This window comes from Galeopterus variegatus, unplaced genomic scaffold (genome assembly GCF_000696425.1).
Source record: "Galeopterus variegatus unplaced genomic scaffold, G_variegatus-3.0.2 Scaffold4950, whole genome shotgun sequence".
NCBI lineage: Eukaryota > Metazoa > Chordata > Mammalia > Dermoptera > Cynocephalidae > Galeopterus > Galeopterus variegatus.
In genome coordinates, this window is record NW_007731061.1 from 89,347 (window position 1) to 113,487 (window position 24,141).

The 24,141-nt window shown below is 42.1% G+C and overlaps 1 pseudogene; it reads left to right on the forward strand.

Moving 5' to 3' along the window:
* The first annotated feature begins 1,649 nt into the window (after positions 1-1,649).
* The window catches only part of LOC103604080, a 34,823-nt pseudogene continuing 12,331 nt past the window's right edge, over positions 1,650-24,141 (forward strand).

Below are 24,141 nucleotides of genomic sequence, written 5' to 3' on the forward strand. Positions count from 1 at the left end.
AAAAAATATATATAGCAAATATAATCTAATATACTTAATAACTATAGCAAAACACTGTGACATAGTAGAGATCAGACATAGGGGTCATGTCAATAAATGTGAATGATCTTAACTCCCTGTTACAGAAAAAGGTTTCCAATTTGGTTCACAAAGCAAGGCCCAACTATATGCTGTATATGAGACACCTAAAACACAGTATTAAGAAAGGCTAAAAATAAAGGGATAGGCAAAGGTGTTCTAGGCACATAGAAATAATAAGAAAGCAGGTGTTGCAATCTTGATATCAGAAAAAGTAGAATTCAAGCCAAAAAGCATTAAATGTGACAAAGAAGGACATATTGTAATGCTAAAAGCCACACTTCACAGTAGAGATATAACACTTGTGAACTCTGTGCACCAGATATATAAAGCAAAACTGCAAGAGATGCAAGGTGAAATAGACAAAAAAACCCAACAGATTAGAATACACAATTTTGAAACTACTTTCTGTATATTCGAGAATTGAGCAAACAAATATACTGAGTATAGTGAGAGCCATGTTTTTCACCACTGGAGAAGGAAGTTTAAAATATGGGAAAGGAGAATAATAAAGCCTGCATTATGGCTTTTAGCAATGAACACACCTAGCAATGAGATCTTGGTTTCTAAGTTCCATTCTCTCCTAAAAAGAGGTAGGGCTAATTAGAGAAATTGATGCTTTCAAGGCTGGAACTGAGAAAGTACAAGATGAGTCTGAAAAATATTATTGTGCCAGAATATAATGAAGTGTTCAGAAATAATGGGGATGTGTCAAAAGGAAACAGGAACCACCTTGACCAAATCTGAGACAATTTGAGCACCAGATAACTAAAGCTTAAGTGCTGTCTAGTACTCCTAAGCACAAGAAGGTTGTGATGTGCCCTACAGAAAAAATACATGTGTTAGATGAGCTTCATTCAGGTATAAGTTATAGTGCTGTTGGCCATGACTTCAATATTAATTAATCAGCCATTTGTATTAAATAAGGTGTCTTCCAACAGAAACACACATAAAACAAGGTTATACATTGGTTGGTTGACAAAAATGTTGTGACAAGAGGCTCATGGAAACCTAGCCCTGTTTTACCCCTAGGAGCAATGTTTCAGTATTTGATAATTTAGTATAAGTGGTATCTTTATAGAACATAACTACTGTAAGTAATAAGAATTGGCTGTATTAACCAAGATAGGATGAACTATATTAATATCAGATAAAATAGTCTTTAATGTAAGTAGAATTATTAGAGATAAAATGTTACTATGTAATAAAATAATTCATTTCACTAGGAAAATAAACTGTTTTATGTGGGTATGTACCTACTAATCTGACCCCAAAATATAGAAAGCAAAAACTGACAAAACCACAAGAAAAAACTAACAAATCTAACATCTCAGTGGGTCATTTTAATACAGCACTTCCAGCAATTGATAGTTAAACCAAATAAAAAATGACTAGTGATATAAAAAATTTGAACAATACAATTAACGAGCTTGATCTAATGGACATATACATAACACAGCATCCAACATCTGGAGAATACACACTCTTTTGATCACTGATACATACATGTATAAAAACAACCATGTGGTACAGATACAGTTGTGTGAAAGACTTCTTCCTTCTTCCTTGCCATGGAGCAGAGCCTGTTCCTCTCCTGCTCACCCATGCAGGCTGAATTGACCAAAGCAAGGTTTACGGAGAAGCCTAGTGCCCTGCTGGTCAGGTGGGAATTTGTGAGACAATAATACAAATTGCTGGACCAAGGCCTAGACATGCTACATAGATTTTATGGAAAGAACTCTTCTTATGTCTATGGAATTGGATTCAAATGAGAAGCCAGCAGATACGGTCTAAGGACAGAAATTGACAGGAAAGTGAAATCACAAGCCTTCACCAACTGCCACACCAAGATTCGCCATATTAAAGCTCATGCCACTCTAAATGATGTTGTGGTGGTCCAGGTGATGGGGCTGCTCTTAAGAACAACTGGGCTATTCGCCATATTAAAGCGCCACTCTAAATGATGTTGTGGTGGTCCAGGTGATGGGGCTGCTCTTAAGAACAACTGGGCTTTGAGGAATTTACACAGACATTTGTCCTTGTTTCTGTGGGCTCTGTTGCAAATAAGTTCTGTGTTCACAATATCTTCAGATACCAAGGTGAGGTCTTTGGTGGCTTTTTCACTTAGTCTAAGGAGGAATCTGAGGAAGAAGTAGAAGAACCTGAAGAAAGACAGCAGACACCTTATGTGGTACCCAATGATTCTGAAACTTTCTTTGATCAGACTGTCAGCAATGACTTGGAAGAACATTTAGAGGATCCTGTTGCTGAATCAGAGCCTGATCCTGAACCAGAACCAGAACAAGAGCCTGTATCTGAAATCAAAGAGGAAAAGTCTGAGCCAGTATTGGAAGAAACTGCTCCTGAGAATGCTCAGAAGAGTTCTTCACCAGCACCTGCAGACATAGCTCCAACAGTACAGGAAGACTCGAGGACATTTTCTTGGGCATCTGTGACCAGTAAGAACTTTCCACTGGAAAGGTACAGGTTCTTGCTGTGTAAAAGATGTATGATTATATAAAAATAATTATAACCATTGTTAAATTTATAGCCTGTATAGGTGATATATATCTCAATAATAACACAAAGAAAGGGGAAGGGAATGGAACTATATTGCATTGAAGTAGTTCTGATAAGATGTATACAATAATTCTTAGAGTAAGAAAATAACTTTTAAAATATCCAGCAAAAAATATAAAAATAGGAATTATCATGTTCTACTAAAACATGGAAGGAATAAGGAAGTGAAGGAGGAGGAGTAGACATTAAGCAAACAAGTACTAAAGTGGCAAATGTAAATCCAGTGATATCCATAATTATATTCAACACAAATGGGCTCAACACTCCATCAATAGGTAGAGACTGACAACCTGAGTAAAAAAGTAACATCCTACTATATGCCATCTATAGGAGGTACATTTTAGATCCAAAGACACAAACAGGTTTGAAAGTGAAAGGATGGAAAAAGGTATGCCGTGCAAACAATAATCAGGAATGGCTGTGCTAATATCGGATGAAATAGACTTTCAGAGAAAAAAAAAGTTACTAGATCAAAGAGGAATATTTTGTAATGATAAAAGTGTTAATACATAGGAAAATGTAATGATTATACATGTATACATACCTAAAAATAGAGCCTCAAAATACATGCAATGAAAATGACAGACGGGAAGGAGAAATAGACAATTCAACAATAATAGTTTAAGTTTCTCTTCAGTAATTGGTAGAACAACTAGACATAAAATCAATGAGAATATAGAAGATAATCAACCACCTCAGTCTAACCAACATATATGGAACACTCCACCTAAAGATTCTAACATACACATTCTATACCAGGACATATGGAGCATTCCTAGAGAGACATAGACTACTAAAACTGATTCAAGAAGAAACAGAAGACACATTGAATAGACCGTCTAGGAGAAAACAACAGAAGTCAACAAAATAGTGAGGAAGACTGCTGAGGCTCAGAAAGTTGGGACGACAGCATAAAAAGACAAGTGAAGCACCCTCAGGAGAGTCTTGTGGGGGCTTTGCAGCTCTTCTTCAGGATCGGCCCAAAGCCAGGAGAGATTCCCTACCGCGGGGAAAAGGTAAGCAAAAAATACCCAACAGTCTACACTCCTATCATGGATGGCGATGAGCTTCATTCAGGTATAAGTTATAGTGCTGTTGGCCATGACTTCAATATTAATTAATCAGCCATTTGTATTAAATAAGGTGTCTTCCAACAGAAACACACATAAAACAAGGTTATACATTGGTTGGTTGACAAAAATGTTGTGACAAGAGGCTCATGGAAACCTAGCCCTGTTTTACCCCTAGGAGCAATGTTTCAGTATTTGATAATTTAGTATAAGTGGTATCTTTATAGAACATAACTACTGTAAGTAATAAGAATTGGCTGTATTAACCAAGATAGGATGAACTATATTAATATCAGATAAAATAGTCTTTAATGTAAGTAGAATTATTAGAGATAAAATGTTACTATGTAATAAAATAATTCATTTCACTAGGAAAATAAACTGTTTTATGTGGGTATGTACCTACTAATCTGACCCCAAAATATAGAAAGCAAAAACTGACAAAACCACAAGAAAAAACTAACAAATCTAACATCTCAGTGGGTCATTTTAATACAGCACTTCCAGCAATTGATAGTTAAACCAAATAAAAAATGACTAGTGATATAAAAAATTTGAACAATACAATTAACGAGCTTGATCTAATGGACATATACATAACACAGCATCCAACATCTGGAGAATACACACTCTTTTGATCACTGATACATACATGTATAAAAACAACCATGTGGTACAGATACAGTTGTGTGAAAGACTTCTTCCTTCTTCCTTGCCATGGAGCAGAGCCTGTTCCTCTCCTGCTCACCCATGCAGGCTGAATTGACCAAAGCAAGGTTTACGGAGAAGCCTAGTGCCCTGCTGGTCAGGTGGGGGGCACATTGTAGTCAAACTATCAAAGTCAAAGACAAAGAGAGAACTTTTCTTCTATTTGTTTGTTTACTTGTTTTTATTAGCTACCACATATAAGTGAGAATGTGCTGTATTTCTCTCTATGCCTGGTTTTTTTCACTTAACATAATTTTCTCTAAGTTCATCCATGTTGCTACAAATGGCTGTATTTCATTCTTTTTTACAGCAGAGTAGTATTCCATTGTGTAGACATAATGTATGTTCCTTATCCACTCCTCTGATGACGGGCATTTATCATCATCTGATGATAACTCTTGGCTATTTTATAGAGAGCTGCAATAAATATGGGAGTACAGGTATCCCTTTGACATGATGATTTCCATTCCTTTGGATATATACCCAACAGTGGGATAGCTGGGTCATATGGCAGTCTATCTGTAGGTGTTTGAGGATCCTCCATACTGTTTTCCATAATGGCTGCACCATTTGGCAGTCCCAACAACAGTGTAGGGGGTTCCCTTTTCTCCACATCCTCACAAGCATTTGTTATTCTCAGTCTTTTGGATATTAGCCAGCCTAACTGGAGTGAGATGGTATCTCAGTGTGGTTTTGATTTGCACTTCCCAAATGCTGAGTGATGTTGAACATTTTTTCATGTGTCTGTTGGCCATTCATATATCTTCCTTTGAGAAATGCCTATTCAGCTCTTTTGCCAATTTTTTAATTGGGTTACTTGTTTTTTGCTGTCAAGTTTTTTGAGTTCCTTGTATATTCTTGATGTTAATCCTTTGTCAGATGCATATTTTGCAAATATTTTCTCCCACTCTCTTGGTTGTCTTTTCACTCTGCTAATTATTTCTTTTGCTGTGCAGAAGCTTTTTAGTTTGGTATAATCCCATTTGTTTATTTTTCCTTTGGTTACTTGTGCTTTTGTGGTTGTATTCATAAAGTCTGTGCCCAGTCCTACTTCCTGAAGTGTTTCCTCTATGTTTTCTTTTAGGAGTTTTATAGTTTCAGGATGTATATTTAATTCTTTAATCCATTTTGAGTTGATTTTGGTATATGGTGAGACATACAGGTCTAGTTTCATTCTTCTACATATGGATGTCCAATTTTCCCAGCACCATTTATTGAAGAGGCAGTCACTTCCTCAGTGTGTATTCTTGGTGCCTTTGTCAAAGATCAGGTGGCTGTAGGTGTATGCGCTGCTTTCTGGGTTCTCTATTCTGTTTCATTGGTCTGTGTATCTATTTTTATGCCAGTACCATGGTGTTTTGGTTACTATAGCTTTGTAATATAGTTTAAAGTCAGATAGTGTTATGCTTCCAGCTTTTCTTTTTCTTTCTTTTTTGCTCAGGATTGCTTTGGCTATTCAGGGTCTTTTGTTGTTCCATATGAATGTTAGGATTGTTTTTTCCATTTCTGTGAAGAATGTCATTAGTATTTTGATGGGGATTGCATTAAATTGTAGATCACTTTAGGCAGAAAAAGATATACCACGCGAATTGAAATGAAAAACAAGCCGGAGTAGCTATTCTTTTTTTTTTTTTGTCTTTTTGTCTTTTTTCCGTGTCCGGCAACGGATCGCAACCCTCAGTGTTGCCCCCGTACCGGACCGGGGACCGGCAACGGGATTGCAACCCTCGGTGCTGCTCCCGTGCCTCGCTCAGCCAGTGAGCGGGAACCGGTCTGTATGTGGGATCCGAACCCTCGGGAGGGAGCGCCGCCGCGCTTCCCAAGCGGCGCACTTATCCAGTCCACCACCGGGCCGGCCCCGGAGTAGCTATTCTTATATGAGATAAAATAGACTTTAAACCAAAAACCATAAAAAGAGATAAAGAAGGCCACTATATAGTAATACTGGGAACTTCAACACCACTCTCTTGGCATTGGCAGATCACCTAGACAGAAAATAAGCAAAGAAACATTGAATTTAAGCTGCACTATAGACCAAATGGACCTAACAGACATTTACAGAACATTTTATTCAACAGCTGCTGAATATGCATTCTTCTCAACAGTGCGTAAAACATTCCCCACAATAGACCACATTAGGTCACAAGTCAAGTCCCAACAATTTGAAAATATTGAAATTGTATCAAGTATCTTTTCAGACAACAATGGAATAAAACTAGCAATCAATAACAAGAGGATCTTTGGAAACTGTAAAAATACATGGAAATACATGTTCCTGAACAACTAATGCATCAAAGAAGAGATTAAGAAAAAAAGTTAAGGGCCGGCCCGGTGGCGCACTGCTATAGTGCGCCGCTTGGGAAGCGTGGCAGCGCTCCCGCCGAGGGTTTGGATCCCACATACAGACCGGCTGCTCACTGGCTGAGCGAGGAGCGGGGGCAACACCGAGGGTTGCGAATCCGTTGCCGGTCCCGGTCTGGTACGGGCGCCACACTGAGGGTTGCGATCTGTTGCCGGTCACGAAAAAAGACAAAAAAAAAAAGAAGAAAAAAAAGTTAAAAATTCCTTGATACAAATGAAAATAGAAAAACAATATATCAAAACCTATGGGATACTGCAAACACAATACTATGAGAGAAGTATATAACAATAAGTGCTTGCATCAAGAAGAAAAAAAAGTTAAAAATTCCTTGATACAAATGAAAATAGAAAAACAATATATCAAAATCTATGGGATACTGCAAACACAATACTATGAGAGAAGTATATAACAATAAGTGCTTGCATCAAAAAAGTGGAAAGATTTCAAATAAACAACCTGCCATTGCACCCTCAAGAAACTAAAAAAACAAGAGCAAGGCAATCCCCAAATTAGTAGATAAAAAGAAATAATAAAGATCATATCAGAACTAAATGAAATAGAGATTTTAAAAAGATATAAAAGATGAATGAAATGAAAAGTTGATTTTCTGGAAAGATAAACAAGATAAGCCATTAGCTAGACAGACTAAGAAAAAAAGAAAGAAGTCCCAAATAAATAAAATCAGAAATGAAAAATGTGACAGTACAACTTGTACCACAGAAATACAGAAAATTGTTAGAGACTACTATGAACAACTGTACACCAACAAAGTAGAAAAGCTTGAGGAAATGAATAAATTTCTGGACACATGCAGCCTTCCAAGACTAAACCAAGAAGAAATGGAAAACATGAGCAAAACAATAATGAGTAACTAGATTGAATCAGTAATCAGCAATCTACCTACAAAAAAAGAAGCCCAGGTTTCACTGCTGTATTCCACCAAACATTTAAAGAAGAATTAATACTAATTCTTCTCAAACTATTCCAAAAAATTGAAGAGGAAACTCTTCCAAACTCAGTCTCTGAGGCCAGCATCAACCTGATACCAAAATCAGGCAAGAACACAACAACAAGAAAAGGATATTACAGGCCGATATCCCTGATGAGCACAAAGTTGAAAAATTTCAACAAAATACTAGCAAACTGAATTCAACAACACACTAAGAAGATTATATACCATGTGTAAGTGGGATTTATCCCAGGATATGAGGATGGTTCAACATACACAAATCAATTAATGTGATACACCATGTCAACACGATGAAGGACAAAAACCATACGATTATCTCAAATGCAGAAACAGCATTGATAAAATTCAACATCCCTTAATGATTAAAAAAACTCAGCAAATTAGGTCATATATGGCAAACCCACAGCTAACATCTCAACACAATAAAGGTCATATATGGCAAACCCACAGCTAACATCATAATATCATAATGGGGAAAAGTTGAAAGCTTTATCTCTAAGAACAGAAACAAGACAAAGATGTCCACTTTCAGCATTCTTATTCAACACAGTACTGGAATATCTAGCCAGAGCAATTAGGCAAGAGAAATAAAGGGCATCCAAATTAGAAAAGAGGAAGTCAACTTGTTCCTATTTGCTCCCAATGTGATCTTATATATAGAAAAAACTAAGACTCCACCAAAAGACTCTTAGAACTGATAAATTCAGTAAAGTTGCAGGATACAAAATCAAAAATCAGTAGCATTTCTATAAATTAAAAACAAACTAGCTGGAAAATAAATCAAGAAAGCAATCCCATTTGCAATAGCTACAAAAAATAAAGTAACTAGGAATAAATTTAACCAAGGAGGTGAAAGAGTTCTACAATGAAAACTGCATCATTCTTTACACTTTTGTTAGTTGGCTTTTACTTTAAGGAAGAGTTTTCTCTTCTCCCCCATTTATTTATTTATATCAAAAAGGACCTGGGATTCTTACGTTAATCAATGGGATATAATTCATTACTACTATTTTTATATTGATGCTCAAATTATCCCACATTTGGCCAGCTCTTGTTTCCTTTTGTCACATCCCCATCATTTTTTGAACTCTTTCTTACTCTCTGGCACAAGGTTTTCCAAGCTCTTATTGTACTTGCATAGTATCAACCCTGTAATCCATCATTTCTCCAAGGAGTCCTGATTCCTTTAATGGAGAATGGCTTAGAAACCAAGACATGGGCCTTTGATGTATTCATTGCTTCTGGGGTGTCTCTTCTTCTATGCCCTATCAGTGGACAGAGTTAGGAAATACATGCATACATAGACACACACAAACAGACATCTATATCTATTTTATATCTCTATCTATCTGTCCATCTACCTAAAATTTAGATTCACAATAATACCCGCAATTCCAATCCAGCACCACACAGTTCATTCTAACCTTCCCCCTTCTCATATATGTTATTCCCTTTTCTGACAATGAGAAACACTGCTCCTGTTATTCTCAATTCACTTATTCTTTTACTCATTGCTTTGTATGTAATCAGTCTCCCAAATTGCTGTTCACCTCCTTGTTCCTGACTATTCCACTGGCCACAGCACTTGAGGCCCCACCAGCTTCAGTTGCTTTCTCAGCCCCAGTCGACTTGTATTTTGACTGGACCACTCTGGATGCTGTTACAAGAACAGACTATAGGGGAGACCATGAGGCCCCACCAGCTTCAGTTGCTTTCTCAGCCCCAGTTGACTTGTATTTTGACTGGACCACTCTGGATGCTGTTACAAGAACAGACTATAGGGGAGACCAGGCCAAAGCAAGGAGACCAATTTGAACTCCATCATAATAATCCAAGCAAGAGATGACGGTATCAGTGGAGATGGTGAGAAGGGGCCTAATTCTGGGTTAGGTCTTGAAAGAACTGCATAGGCACCAGTTCTCACACTGCTGAACAAAGTTAGAAAGCTAGAAATTGACACAATTGGCTGACAAATTGGATGTGGCATGGGAGCGAAAAGGGATTCAAGGACGATCAAAGTTTCTGGCCTGAAAAACTGGAAGAGTGGAAATTGCCTTTAATAAAGATGGAGACTTCCTGAAAAACAGGTGTCAGGGAGAATATCAGGTCAATTTCTGGATATGCTGAATTTGAGCTGCCTATTAGATATCTAAATGGAGATCTTAAGTAGATAGCTGGATTGGAGAGAAGTCTGAGTTAGAGATACAGATTTGGGACACATCAGCATGTAGATGATATTTAAAACCATGAGGCTACATGATAACACCTAAATAATAAGCCGAGATAAGGAAGAGAAGGGGTCCAATGATTGATGGCTGGACATTCCAGCACTAAGAATTGGGAAGACAACAGGAAACTAGCAAGAGAGATGAAGGTATGGCCAGAAAGGTGGGCGTGCGTTCCCAGAAGGGGAGTGAAGAAAGTTCTTCAAGGGAGAGTACGATCCACTGTGTCACTTGCTTCTAGGACAGATCTGATGAGGACTGAGAAATGGCCATTGACCTAGCAACCAGAAGTCAATTTCAAACAAATGGTTTTGGTGGAGTGGTGGAGGAGAAAACCCATTCAGGGTGTGTGAGGCAAGTGGAGTTGGTTTGGTTAGGCCCTCTTGCCTCATGTCTGGCTGGGTATGATTCAGCACATCTGCTGTAAACAAGTTACGTAGGAGTAGTTAGTGCGCACGCAGTACCCTTTGGCTGGTTGCCGCTATTATGTATGGAAGGCAGCAGCTGGCTGGTCAGTGGAGCTTGCATCTAAAAATAAAGCATGTCCATTTTGCCAGCAGCTGCTCGGTTTTTCTTTCAACTACCTGACTCAGGACCTGCATAGGACTGGGTAGAAAGGTCTGTGATCTAGCTCGACAGGGTGAGACTAAAATACAACGGAGGGAGAGTATAAGCAGCTTTCCAAGGAGCTTTGCTATAAAGGAAAGTAGAAAAATGGGCTGCAGAGAAAATTTTTTTAAGATGAAAGAAATAATAGCATGTTTGTGTGCTGATGAGAACAGTGCAACAGAGAAGGAAAATGTGATGCACAGACTGGGGGAGAATTGCCAAAGCAACGTCCTGGGTAGGCAGAGAAGAGAAGACCTAATGTGCAAGTGCAGGGACAGTTCTTGGCTGGGGGCAAAGACATGTCATCCATAGCCAGAAGAGAAGTGTGGAGTGGGTGGGCACGGTATGAGCAGGTGGGTGGTGGTGGGAGCTTGAGGGGATTCTCTCCCATCTGTGTCAACTTTCAGAGTGAAGTAGAAAGGAAGGTCCTCAAGAGTAGGGATTGGAGAGATGTTGGACACTTAAGGAGTTCAGGGAAGATACAAAGTAATCGTCTGAGAGAAGGAAGGAGTGAGGCGGATGTACAACACTTGCCAGCAGCAATAACCTCCCAAGATGAGTGATCTTGAGTTTGATTAAGCAAAGTAGGTGTGGAGTCTCGCTAGCTTTGTTCAGCTGTGCAGTTCTATCAGGGTGTGAACCCTCAGGCTTGTCGGTGATTTAAAGGATGCCAAGAATTTTGTTTACTTTCTGTTATAGCTTGTATCTTATAATTGATGTTAAGCTGATCTGTAATTGATGACACTATGTTTTCCACAGATGGTCGTTGACTTATTTCTAAAGCATTATTTGAACTTAATAGATTCATATTTCTTATTGCTAGTGGTACTCGTCATTCCAGTGCCCAACCATCCCTCGTCCTTATCTAGCAGTTTTGCTGGGGGCCTCGTCCACAGCTAGGTCTTATCTTGCCGAGTTGGTTCTCTTCCCTCTTGGCAATGTGGGGATGTCTTAGATTCTGTCGTGAGCTAGTGGTTGTGAGGCCCTGTCTGGGTCCTCTTGTCTCCCTAGGCCTGTAGCCTCTAATACGTCACAATCCTAAGAAGAGTTAACAGTTTTTCTAAAGTGTTTGGTGTGTGTTGGGGGCAGGTGGCAGTGAAGGGACATTCCTGGCTTTGAGGGAGTCCAGCTCCAGTTTTTGAGATCAGCCTGGCCTATGACTTTGGGAGTAGGTAACCAAAGTGGAGTGTACAAGAGGGTCACTGGAGATGAGGCTGTGCTTCTTGTTGTAGGGTCGTTGGTATAGACCCTGAAGGTGCTGAGGATGGTGGCAGGAGCTGGGTTGCAGAAGAAAACTGGGACCAGGTACTGTAGGCTTCAGTGAATGAAGAAGGGAGAATGATTGAGTGGTGGGAAGATGTGGTTGCATCAAGAAGGGGAGAGAAGGATGTAGGTGGACGGTGTGCCCCTCAGAGGAGCCAAGCACGTGGCCCAAGTCCTGGAACCTCCCAGATGCTCAACTCAATTATTAAATCAAAATTCTCAATATTAGTGACTAATGGGTTAGAGCCTTGCCATCAGGTAACAGAGATGCAGTTGAAATGTCACCTCTACTTGAGAGTGGGCTTTCGTTCTCTTCCCTCATCTCAGCTTATCAGCGTGCATTGATTTATAGATTAACACCTTTATTTCTGAATGGAGGAGATAAAGAGGAAGTTTTGTACAGTAGAAGGGAATATAATGGTTTAGCCTGGGAGGTAAGCGATGAGTTCGGAAGGTGTTTTGAATGACGCTAGGTGAAAGGTTGTAGGCACTGAAACTGATTTTATCTGCCTCACGGTTTTAGAACAGACCACCTTTCATTGGTTGAAAACAAACTCTGAACAAGGAATCCCGCCTTTTCTTGAATTTCGCTTTTGTCTGTCTTTTCAGTGGCACTAATCACCTAGCTCTCAGTCCCCAAAGGTTGTCTTCTTCCTCTTCTGTCTCTGGCTTTCTTTACTTTCCCTAGCATGTCTAAAATAAAAGAAATTATTGATACGGACTATAAATATGTCTATGGAGGAGGCAGTTAATTCTCTTTTAAAGAATCTCAGTGTTGACAAAGTTCTTATAAATAATATAACACAGAGACAGGCAAACATTTTCTGTAAAGGGCCATAGAGTAAATATTTCAGGCTCTCTAATTGGGACAGTCTCCTTGGCAACGACTCAATCACAAAAGCAGCCACAGACAATACATAAACAGATGGGTAGGGCTGTGTTCCAATAAACCTTTATTTACAAAAACAGGCAGTGGGCCAGATTTGGTCCAAGGGCTATAGTTGTAGACCCCTGATCCAACCCCAAAACTGTGGTCCAGTTAGTTTGAAGGAAAACCAAGACTAGAAATCCACTTCTCCTGAGTCTCAGAGAAGAGCTCTTTCTAATAAAACACAGATGCCCAAATTTTACTTTGCATAAAAATCACCTGGGGATGGACTCACCAGTTAGCTCAGTTGGTTAGAGTGCAGCCTTATAACCCCAAGGTCACAGGTTTGGATCCCCATTCTGGCCAGCTGCCCCCAAAATAAATAAATAAGTCGGGGGAGGGGGAGGGTGGTTGGATTGTGAAAAAACAGAGTTCTCAAAGATTTTTGATTCAGTAGCTTGAGGTGGAACCCAGGAATATGAATTTTAAAAGCACACATGATTCTGCTGCCCACAGCCCAAAGACCACACTTTGAAAAAACATTCCCCCCACCATGGATTGTGGACTCCCCGGGCAACAGGTAAACCTTCTGTATCACAGATGGATGAATAAATGGGACGAGTGCTTTTTAAAGCTTCTCTAGATGTGTTCCCTCCCCGTCTGCCCCAGAGCCCTCACTCTGCAGCAGCTTGCCAGACCATGGGGTGGACGAGTGGGGAGCAGGCGTGCACCCGCCAGCCCGCCCTGGGCACAAGCTGTGCTAAGGAGCGTCAGCGTGGCCAGAGGGGAGGAGCTCATGATTCGCTTTTGTCCCAGCGCCTTCTCTTATGGGATTGTAAGTGAATGGATGCCACACGGCTTCCACGTTCACCTCAGTGGAAGGAAGTAGAAAGATGGTCAAATCAACAGCTTAGTGCACACAGCTCACTGAAAGGGGTCAGATGAGCTGGAAAGAAACTTGTAGAAGTTGTTTGGCACAAAATTTTCACACTTGATCTATTCCTTTCTTCCTTGATCCCTTACCCCTGCCCAACCCACCTTGATCCCTTGAATGGAACACTGTCTGCTCCAAGTCATCCAAAACAAAGCCTCCCTTCTTTTGAGCTATACCTGCCCCCCCCGGCCCCCAGATGCTTAGGAAATATAACCCCTAAGAAAACAACATGAGGTTTTTCTGTCAGGAGTCCTTATTCCTGTAAAAGGGCTGGCCTAATCTGGAAACTTCATTCCTTATATTATCCCTGCTCCAGCCCCAACAATACCTTCTTCCTGTAGCTCTTCATCTCTTAGTGGGAATACTGGAGTGAAAACCTTAAGCCGTGGCTACATATTTGTGTTTGTTTGGCAGCTGGCCTGCATGGGAATCCGAACCCTTGACTCTGGTGTTATAACACCAAGCTCTAACCAACTGAGCTAACCCATCAGCCCCGTCGTGGCTATGTATTTGCAGTTAGTCAAGTTGAAATTTATAAAACTCAGTTCCAAAATGCCCCCCTGGGCTATCCCCACCTGGTACTCTAAGAAAAGGGAGAGGCCTAGGGCAGATGTCAGATTTGGATACTTTCGGTTGAAGGTTTCCATACAGATAGCCAACTTCCTTAAACATAAGACCACCACACCATGCAGAAGTACAAAAAGGGAGGTTCCTGCCTCCCCCAGAAAAGGGAGCTTCCCTTCATTCCTGCCCCCATTCCTGTAGCTCATCTCTCTCACAGCCTTTGCTCCTGCGGTCCTATCCATGATACCTGGGACTCCTGCTGCACCCGGAGGGCTTCTGAGCTGACATTGTACTGATTCAAGAATGCTTGTTTTCATCCATTGGAATCCCTTCATTGTACAAATGAGAAACAGAGAACGTGAGGGGTAGACGGTGAGCCAAGATAACACAGCTAAACACAGGCCCCAGGAATGTGGGCTTCCTCTTGGTGTTGCTCTAGAGTGGCTCACATCAGCAAGTTTTAAGACCACAGTGCCCCCTTTCAATGTGGGGAGTAAGCTTTGATGAGGAGTGAGAAGCTGGGGTGGTAGATGAAGGGGCACTGTGGATGCTTGTCTTCAGGGTGCAGCCCAGAGTTGGCCCTGGAATGGGCGGCCGGTGTGTGAGGGCAGAAACTGCTGGTGGCCTTCTCTCGCTGCCAACTTCCTTTCCTTGTTGCTTGTCTTCAGGGTGCAGCCCAGAGGTGGCCCTGGAATGGGCAGCCGGTGTGTGAGGGCAGAAACTGCTGGTGGCCTTCTCTCGCTGCCAACTTCCTTTCCTTGTGGCTGTCCATCCATCTCTTCACCTCTCTGCCTCTTTCTCTTTGCTTCTGTTTCCCCGAAGCCTTGTTTAGAGCAGGAGTTCTCAACCAACCTCATTCATGGACCACCTGAGTACAGAAACATATGGCTATTGTATGGGGAGAGGCCCAGTTTCTCATATTCCCGAAGTGGACCATGATGAAAAAAAGTTAAAAACCACTATTCTAGACTTTGCCTGTTTTTCCCATTTCCAACCCCCCCACCCCCACCCCCTTAGGATTCTGACTATTGAACTGTTAACTCTCTCTCCCCTTCTCTTCTCTCATGCCTTCTCTCTTTCTCCTCCCATCTTTGGTTTTCTGCACCATGCTGTCTCTCTTTTTCTTTCTGTAAACTGCTCAGTGTATAAATATAAGTACTAATAATTGTTATGTGTTGACCAGTGTTGAGTAAATAAAGATTTAAGTTCCCTCGTTATGTTCCTAATTTTAAAAGCAACTTAGTTGGATATTGTGTTTTTCTCTTAAAATTTTTCATGAGGGATGTTTGTAGGCTGCTTTTTACTCATCTGTGGCAATAGATTTTGCCCCTATGAATCCAGAGGGGTGTATAAGAAGTGTGTGGAGGGTGGTCTTGTTAGGCATCTGGAGTGTAACGTCTCCCCCTAGTGGCATCTCTTTAGATTGCATACTGCTTGGACGAGGACGGTCACTAGAAAAGCAGGAAGCCTACTGGAACCTGAATTCACCAACAGGATGTTCTCAGCAGGTTGCTGGGCTGTCAGTACAGGTGGCTGCAGAGAGGCAGAGGAATTGAGGAAGAGTATGTCACTGTCATCCAAGCCATATGAGACTCTGTGATTCACTCCAACAATTATACAGAGCAGATCTTTGACGCTCAACAGTAGAGGCTGCCGTGCCACTTTCTGGTGCTCTGATGTTTTGGTATATTAACATTACCATATGCTGTGTTATTTTTCAGTGCCGACATACTGGTATTTTTGTTGGAATAATGCTGCCATTTAAAAAAATCTGAAACATTTTTAGAGAGTTAGACACTGCCTTAAGTTTCAAATGGAGTAAAGGTGTACTTATCTAGGAAACGTTATTACATGCCTCTGTAATGTCCAAGAAGAGAGAGAAAAAAATTTGATCAGAATCTCTTGCAAGAATGAGTTTTAATTTTCAAAGACTTTTGAGCAAGCAACAATACGAACAGGACAGCATTGAAACTGATGTAGGTAGCTCTGAGTTAGAATCTCCAGCTATAAAGATGGAAACAATCCAGACAGAGACTATAACTGACCGTCAGTGAAATTATTACAGTCCTTGGGGAAAAAGCACAAAGAAGATGTCCTAAAAAGGTTTGTTTCTAAGTTATAAAACAGAACAAAAATAATTGTGTACTTTGAAGAGGAAAAAGTCAAAGTTGTTAAGTCTGAGAATGCCACTCGTGCGGCGTATAGCTGTACCTGAGACTCTCCCACACACGGAGAGTTGAGTGTTTGCATTGTCACTGTGTCCAGTGAATACGGCAAGAGAAAAGGGGACAGAGTTGGGGAAAGCTGTGCCTGTGCCTGAGAAGCATGTTCTCTAATGAAGCATTCTCCTTATTTTACTGTTAGGGATTGGCAAAAAGTTATCTTGACGTTCAGAGATTAAGTGACAAACCGGACTGCAATGCCTCCTGTTTGTCTGTCTAAGGACAATTTCTATGGCATAAATAAGTTGTCCCAGTATTATCCTGTTTTCACCTTCAATTCCCTGCCCCCCACCTCCCTTGCTTCCCCCTGGAGTCATTCTTGTCCCTCCATATGTTTCTCTCCAGGTTGTGCCTCTTCTGCATCCCCCAGCGCTCTCTAATCCACTCCCTGTCTTAGGGTGTCATCCAGTCTCCATGTCAGCCCTCCCTTGTTCCAAAGCAGAGCCCCTCAGTCTGTGAACCATGAGTCCTTCCTGCTGTCCTTCCACCCCTTTCTCCTCCTCTTCTGCATCCCCCAGCGCTCTCTAATCCACTCCCTGTCTTAGGGTGTCATCCAGTCTCCATGTCAGCCCTCCCTTGTTCCAGAGCAGAGCCCCTCAGTCTGTGAACCATGAGTCCTTCCTGCTGTCCTTCCACCCCTTTCTCCTTTCTCTTCTGCCTTCCTCACACTGCTCTCTCTGCTTGTGACACTGTCCCTGAGAAGTTGGGGTTTGGGATCTTGGGTCTGGCAGTCCTGGTATAACCTTGCCCCCAAGATCCAGCTAAGACTGGTCTGAATGCCCGCTGCACCTGGGGTGCAGATGCTTGCCCTGTTGCTGTGACTTCCTGACTCCCAGCCCCTGTGTCCACCATCAGTCTAGCTTCCGGGTTTTGCCTTCATCCATAAATGCTGTGTGTGTTCTGCACAGAAATGAGGTTTAGCCTTTCCCTCCATTTCTACCTAAAACCCACTGACAGGAGGTGTGTGTGTGAGGAATAGACTTCACTGAGTGTTCAGGAGCAGGCGTGGGTCCCGGTGCCCAAGGCCAACAGCTCAGAGTGGACATCAGTGATGTCCTCAGTAGGGCGGCCTGCCGGTGCCTGTTGGTCACTTCACCCCATTCTGGCTCCAGCCTCGTGCCTCGATAGGCTCTTTTCTCTCTCTCTTCCCTTTCCCGTGCCTCCTCCTTGCATGTTCTTTCCTAGTTACCCCCAGAAACCACCCATTTATTTTTCTCTATTTTGTAGAGTAATTCAGCATCCTAGCCCATTGTTTTTCAAACTGTGTCATAATCCGGTAGTAGGCAGTAGAATCGATTCAGTGAGTCACAACCAGATGTTCTCGTAAATGAAACAGGATAGAATAGAAAATAGAGTGTGTGTGTGATAAGGATAAGAATTGTTTTGTGAAACTTGTTTTGATCATACTATATATATAAGCGTTAATAAGGATTGTGATTAAAAAAAAAAAAAGGCTATTTAAAAAAAAGGATGTCTGACCCCAGTGGGCAAACTTAGCTGCAGGCCACTTTCACACGGCCATTACCATCAAAGAACCCAGCAGAATAAAGGGACCTTTCTTGGAACGTGATCTACTCTTCTTAAAGGCTGTTTGTGGTGTGATTTTAAAATACACCCTACACAGGATTCCCGCTTTCTGAAGCAGTGACTGTTCTGCTGGTTTGTGAACACAGTCCTAGTAAAGCAGAACACCTTGGTTAGCTCCTATTTTTGTAGCTGGTTTGATGTGGCAGTTGGACTTTGGAACTCTGTGACATAATTGTTTCCTTCAGCCTTGTCCAAATGTGAGATCGTTGCCATCTGCTTGTTTGTTTGTTACTAGGCCACATGCAGAATTGACAGCCATCTGGAGATGGGAGTTATTGGTAGGGTGAGTCTTGGGGAAAGAAGAGGGTGTTTGTTTCTCACATTATTTGTAATGTTTCTTAAGGTAAAAAACAATGGTGGCTTTTTCAGCCATATCAAAGTGCTCCTGCATCAAAGCAGCTGCATCAGACTGTCACAAACCTAATTGAATTTCTGTGGAGTTATGGAGAGACCACCAGGCTGGAATGAAGTTGGCCCTGCCCACATTGGGCAGTATATCTTCACTGCTGGCCAAGCAGTCTGGAGGAAACAAACTTACCAACTCATCTTTTCTAAGAGGCATGGGATAGGGTGGAAGGGGTGGAAATGGGAAGGAACCAACATTTACTGAACACCTACTGTATACCAGGCATTGAATCTCATTTAGCCTCAAAACAACCCTGTGTGTTAGGTATTATCATCCTAATTTTGGAGATTTTAAAACTAAGAATTGGGTTAAATGCCAAATTTTTCCATATTCTTACTGTGGATTTTATAAATGGTCTGGAATAGCTCCATGCAGAGCTGAATTAAAGGCGGGACCAGGTGCAGTTGCCCAGACATCAGTCTCTCAAGAATGCTGACAACTTCCTGGACGTGTGGTGAGGTGGGGACTTGGTTTCCAGCACTTCTCCTGGGAGAGTAGAGTAGGTAGATGTGAGGACTAGCTGATGAGCCTCAGGGGTGAGGGACACTTACAAGCCCTGCTGCTAGATGGCCTTCTGGAGGGTGGGGGAGGGTCTGGTTAATGCAGGTTTGGGGTTTGGTGAGTTGGTGTGCAGAGTTAGAGAGAGCTGACTCCTTCAGGACAACAGAGGACAGGCCACCAGCTGCCACACTGTTCTTCCTCCTGGCACCCCTATCCCTCCACATTGTGCAGCACTGGGCCTCCCTTCCAAATATTGAACAAAGTCTATTGGTTTAAGGCGAAATGAGTAATCAGCCTCCCGAGGTAATTGCTATTGGCCTTGGCTCTGTCTGCCTCTCCTCGGCTTCCTTCTGCATGGGGGGCTTTATCTCTCTGGGACAGCTCTTCTCCAGGGAGCTCATTCCCCCGGAGCTCATCCCCCCTAACCATGCCACACTCCCTCCCGCTCTTCTCTCTGGGTCATAAAGAGCGAATGAAACAAATCTCCCGCTGCAGCACTTCTACCACCAGGTATTTCCTAAGTTATTGTGTACATACATGGAGGTCATTGCGAGACTTTACGTGGTTCTCACTTTGAGTAAATCTCTTCAGTACTTAATACCAGTGTTACTGTAAATTGTTTTCCCGAGGAGAAGACAGCAGGTCCACCATACTGCAGTTCCAACAGGCTTATTATTATTATTATTTTTAACTTTTAGACTGACAGCTATGTAGTTTAAAAAACAAATTTACGGTGGCGCACTGCTACAGTGTGCTGCTTGGGAAGCGCGGCAGTGCTCCCGCCGAGGGTTCGGATCCCACATACAGACCGGCCGCTCACTGGCTGAGCGAGGTACGGGCACAACACCATGCGGGCGCAACACCGAGGGTTGCGATCCTGTTGCCGTCCCAGTCCGGTACGGGCGCGACACTGAGGGTTGTGATCCGTTGCCAGTCACGAAAAAAGACAAGGAAAAAATAAAATAAAAAATAAAAAATAAACAAATTTCCATGTAATATTGTATACATGAGTCTAAAATAACAACAAAATTGAGCTTTTTCCCAATTCTTTTTTAAAATGAGCTAATTCAGAATGCTATAGAAAATGGAGAGATTGTTCTTCAGCACCCCAGAGGAAAGAAATGAAAGGGGAGAGCCCGGTGGGCAGGGCGCCCGCCACGTGCCCATGGTATTTAGCAGTGGGAGTCACACTGGGTGGGAGTCATACTGCGTATTGTGCCTTTGGGTTCCTGAACTCTGCGGTGGAGCATGTGCATTTAAGCAAGCGGGGCACAGCTTCAGGGAGACCACCGGTGCCCGCAGACAGCAGGTGCCAACGAGACGTGCCCAGCCAAGGAGAGGGCAAAAGCAGGGCTGGGAGCTGCCTCTGCCGGGGCGGGGCTGCTGCTGCTGGGCTTGCATGGCTCGGTGGCAGGTGCTCACGGTCCCCAGTTCCGCCTGCCTGCAGACCCAGGGAGGTGGCTCTGCCAGAACGTGGGAGAGCCACAGAGCTGGCCTGCTTCTGCTTTTGAGGTCGTGGTCATCTACACACTACTTTCTTTTACAATTTTTAATATATTTTATTACTTTTTAATTGAGGTGTGATTTACATAAAGTGTATGAATCATGGTGTGAGGAAAATGGAGTAGTTTAGTCAGGCCCCCTGGCCTCAGGTCTGGTTGAGGATGGTGCAGCACATTCTTTGTAAACAAGTCGTGTGGGAATAGAGTTAGTGTGCATACACGCCTGTGTATCTTTTTAGCTTGTTGCTATTCTTGTGTGTTCTTCAGTGTGTGAAGCAGTCACTCTGAACTGCTGGTGGTCAGAGCTCGCATCTAAAAATAGAGCCCGTTTACTTTGCTGGCAGCTGTTCAGTTTCTCTTTGGACTGCCTAGCTCTTAGACATGTGTGTGCTGAATAAAGCTTATTATCTCTTCAACCGAGGCTCCAGGGACCTTTTCTTGTTACCTAGCTTGTAGACCTGCATGTGAAGGATTTGTGAACGGGCTTTAGGGGTCTGTGAGACCTAGCCCTAGCTCTACATGTGGCAATCTTTTACATGTATACAGGCCCATGTAACCACCAGCCAGGTGAAGATACAGAATGTTTCTGAACCCCAGTAGGCTCCTGTGTGCCCCCTTCTAGTCTGCATCACCCACAGAAGTAACCACTTTTCTAGTGTATCGCTATAAATGAGCTCTGCCTGTTTGTTTCGAACCATGGAGATGTATACAGAGAGAGGTTTGGATGTGTCTGTACAGTGTGTGTTACTCGTGTGGTTGACTTCTTTTGCTCATTGCCTTTGAGATTCATCCATGTATGGCATCATATACAGCAATAATTCATTCTTTCTCTTTGCTGTGTATCATCCCATTCTGTGAATGCATCACAATTTATCCATTTCCTTGTTGAGGGGCATTTGGGCTGTTGCTAGCTATTGGCTGTTATGCATAGAGCTGCTGTGAACAATCTGCACATGTCTTTTGGCAGACACAGACACCCATTTCTGTATGGATACACGCAGGAGCAGACTTCCTGACACAGGGCACATACACTGTACTGTTTAGCTTTAGTAGGCACTGAACCAAGAGTTACTTTAAACCAAAGTGCCCTGCAGAGATGGGGCTGGCTATTAGCTTGTTGGTTAGAGCGCAGCTTTGCAATACCAAGGCTACAGGTTCAGATCTGGCACTGGCCAGCTGCCCCCACTCCCTCCCAAAACACCAAAGTGCATTGGGGAGAGAAGAATCCTCCAAAGAGACCCCTCTCTGCAGTTTTGAGAAGACCCAGTCTGTTGCCAGAGGGTACGAAGTCAGGGACATGAAGAATAAAACTGATGAGAGATAATAAAAGAAAAGAAACGAAGAGTCAGGGCTCAAGCACATGGAGTGAAAACCCAGCAATGGGACCTTGGGGTCAAGGTAAAGAAAGAGGGTGGTGTTGACACTGAGACTGTTGTCAGAGAGCTCTCCAGTACCAGCTGTTCTCTTGATGATCGCAGAAGAGAGAGAGAGAGAGAGAGAGAGAGAGAAAGGAGAGGGCAAAGCTTTTATGAGGTTAAAATCTTCAGATCTATGCCATTTGCCTGTAATTAATTTTCCTGAGCCAAAACCAAAAATGAGTATTATGAAATGGACTTCAACAGAGAAGCAGTAGGCACTCAGAGGGTTGGAGAGTCAGGTATTTTATTACACTGGTGGGCCCAGATGAGCTAGCACTTCAAAATCTGAGCCCCAAGTTTAGGTCTTACAGGGCTTATATAGGCGGACTCTTCCAGGCTCTTTTAAGTTTTGTTCTCTCAGCATTCATGCAGCCAGTACAGAAGTCATTGCAATAAGCAAGCACATTTACAAAAGCGGGAATAGAGCAGTTGATTATCAGTAAAGCTGATACAATAAGCAGGTTCTGTTCTAAAGGCAAAACAAGCTACTGAAAGAATTAATTTTGTATTTTTCCAACATAACCACCCTCCGGAAATCTTGCAATGTTGCCACCCTGCAGTGGTGCTGCAGCCTTGGTCATATAGATCCAAACTTAGCAACCTGAGCAGGAATAGGCCATGAATTTTCCACATCTTATTTATTTAAAAATATATTTTTGTTAAAATAATTTAGTTTGATCATTTTAAAGGTGGCATCTTACAAAAACCTTATAAGCAAATACAAAAGTAAAATCAGGTATTTTCTTCATTAACCTATACATTTTCATCTACTAACACCCCCAATTTAAATATTTTTAAAGTCTCTCTTAGTTCCTCTTCAACCCTCAGGATGGCTGAAGAGCATATACATTGAATTGCTTTTTAACTTTTCAGTTCTCAGCTGTCTCCCCCTCTCACCCCCTCCCACCATTGAGGGGAGGTCCAGCCCTCTTGTCTGGGTTACTTGAGCAAATCATAGTGAGTCTCTGGTTTGCCTTTTCAGTCTGCCTGTGCTGAGAGGAAAGGAGAGATCTATGAAGATACGTGAATACTGGCAGAAATTTAAGGCCCACCCCAGCTCCGGGTCTGTTTTTCTCAGCCATAAATAGGTGTTTAGCAGCCACCTGAGTAGGAGTCACACTGCTCTCTCTTATTCCTTATTTTTTTTTAAATTTAATTATGGCAAAATACACATAAAATTGGCCATCTTAACCATTTTTAAGTGCACAGCTCAGCAGCATTAAGTGCATTTGCATTGTTGTATAATCATTACCACTGTCCATCTCCAGAGCTCTCTTCCTCCTGCAAAACTGAAACTGTCCCATCAAACACTAACCCCCCCATCCCCCTTCTCCCAGCTCCTGCAACCCTCATTCTACTTTCTGTCTCTATGAATTTGACTACTCCAGGTGCCTCATATAAGTGGAATCTCGCAGTATTTGTCCTTTTATGGCTGGCTTATTTCACTCAGCATAACGTCCTCGAGAATCATCCATGTTGTATCATGTGTCTGAATTTCTTTCCTTTTTTAGGGCTGAATAATATTCCATTGTGTACATATACCACATTTTGTTTACTCATTCACCTGTCAATGGATGTCTGTGTTGCCTCCACCTTTTGGATTCCTTTATTCATTTTACTGACATTTACTGAGCAACTATCACAGTTGCTAAGGGGAGATGTAAAAAAAAGAAAGAATGACATGATTCTTCCCTAAGGAATGTAGGATTTTGTAGGATGATTCTAGGTGAGTAAGAGTAATTATATAAGGAAAAATGAAATAAATACTATAATGGGTGACTATACCAAAGAGTACTGGAATCTAGGAAAGCAGCAACTAATATCCACAGGAAGGTAATCAGAGCTCCTCAGAAGCGGTAGCATTTTAGTTGTGTCTTAAAGATGGAGAAACACGTTTTCAGTACTTAGGGAGTGGAGGTGGGTGGGAAGGAAAACAAGCAAAGACAAAAAGTATGAACATACATGGCATGCAGTGAAAACAGAGAAATGGTAGTTTCACATCTGCTTTAGATGACTGACCTCCTTGACCACTGCCACACTTGGGCTTGAGTGAGTTGCTGCATTCCAGATGTCTCAGATCAGAGATCATAGTACTTCCATAGAATGGAGCATTTGGAACACAATTTAACAGTCTTAAAGCAGATCATCGAACTGGCCTCATTACAGAAACACATATAGAACTGCATTTCCAATAACAGCATATTGTATTTTTCGTGGCAGCGCTCCCGCCGAGGGTTCGGATCCCACATACAGACCGGCAGCTCACTGGCTGAG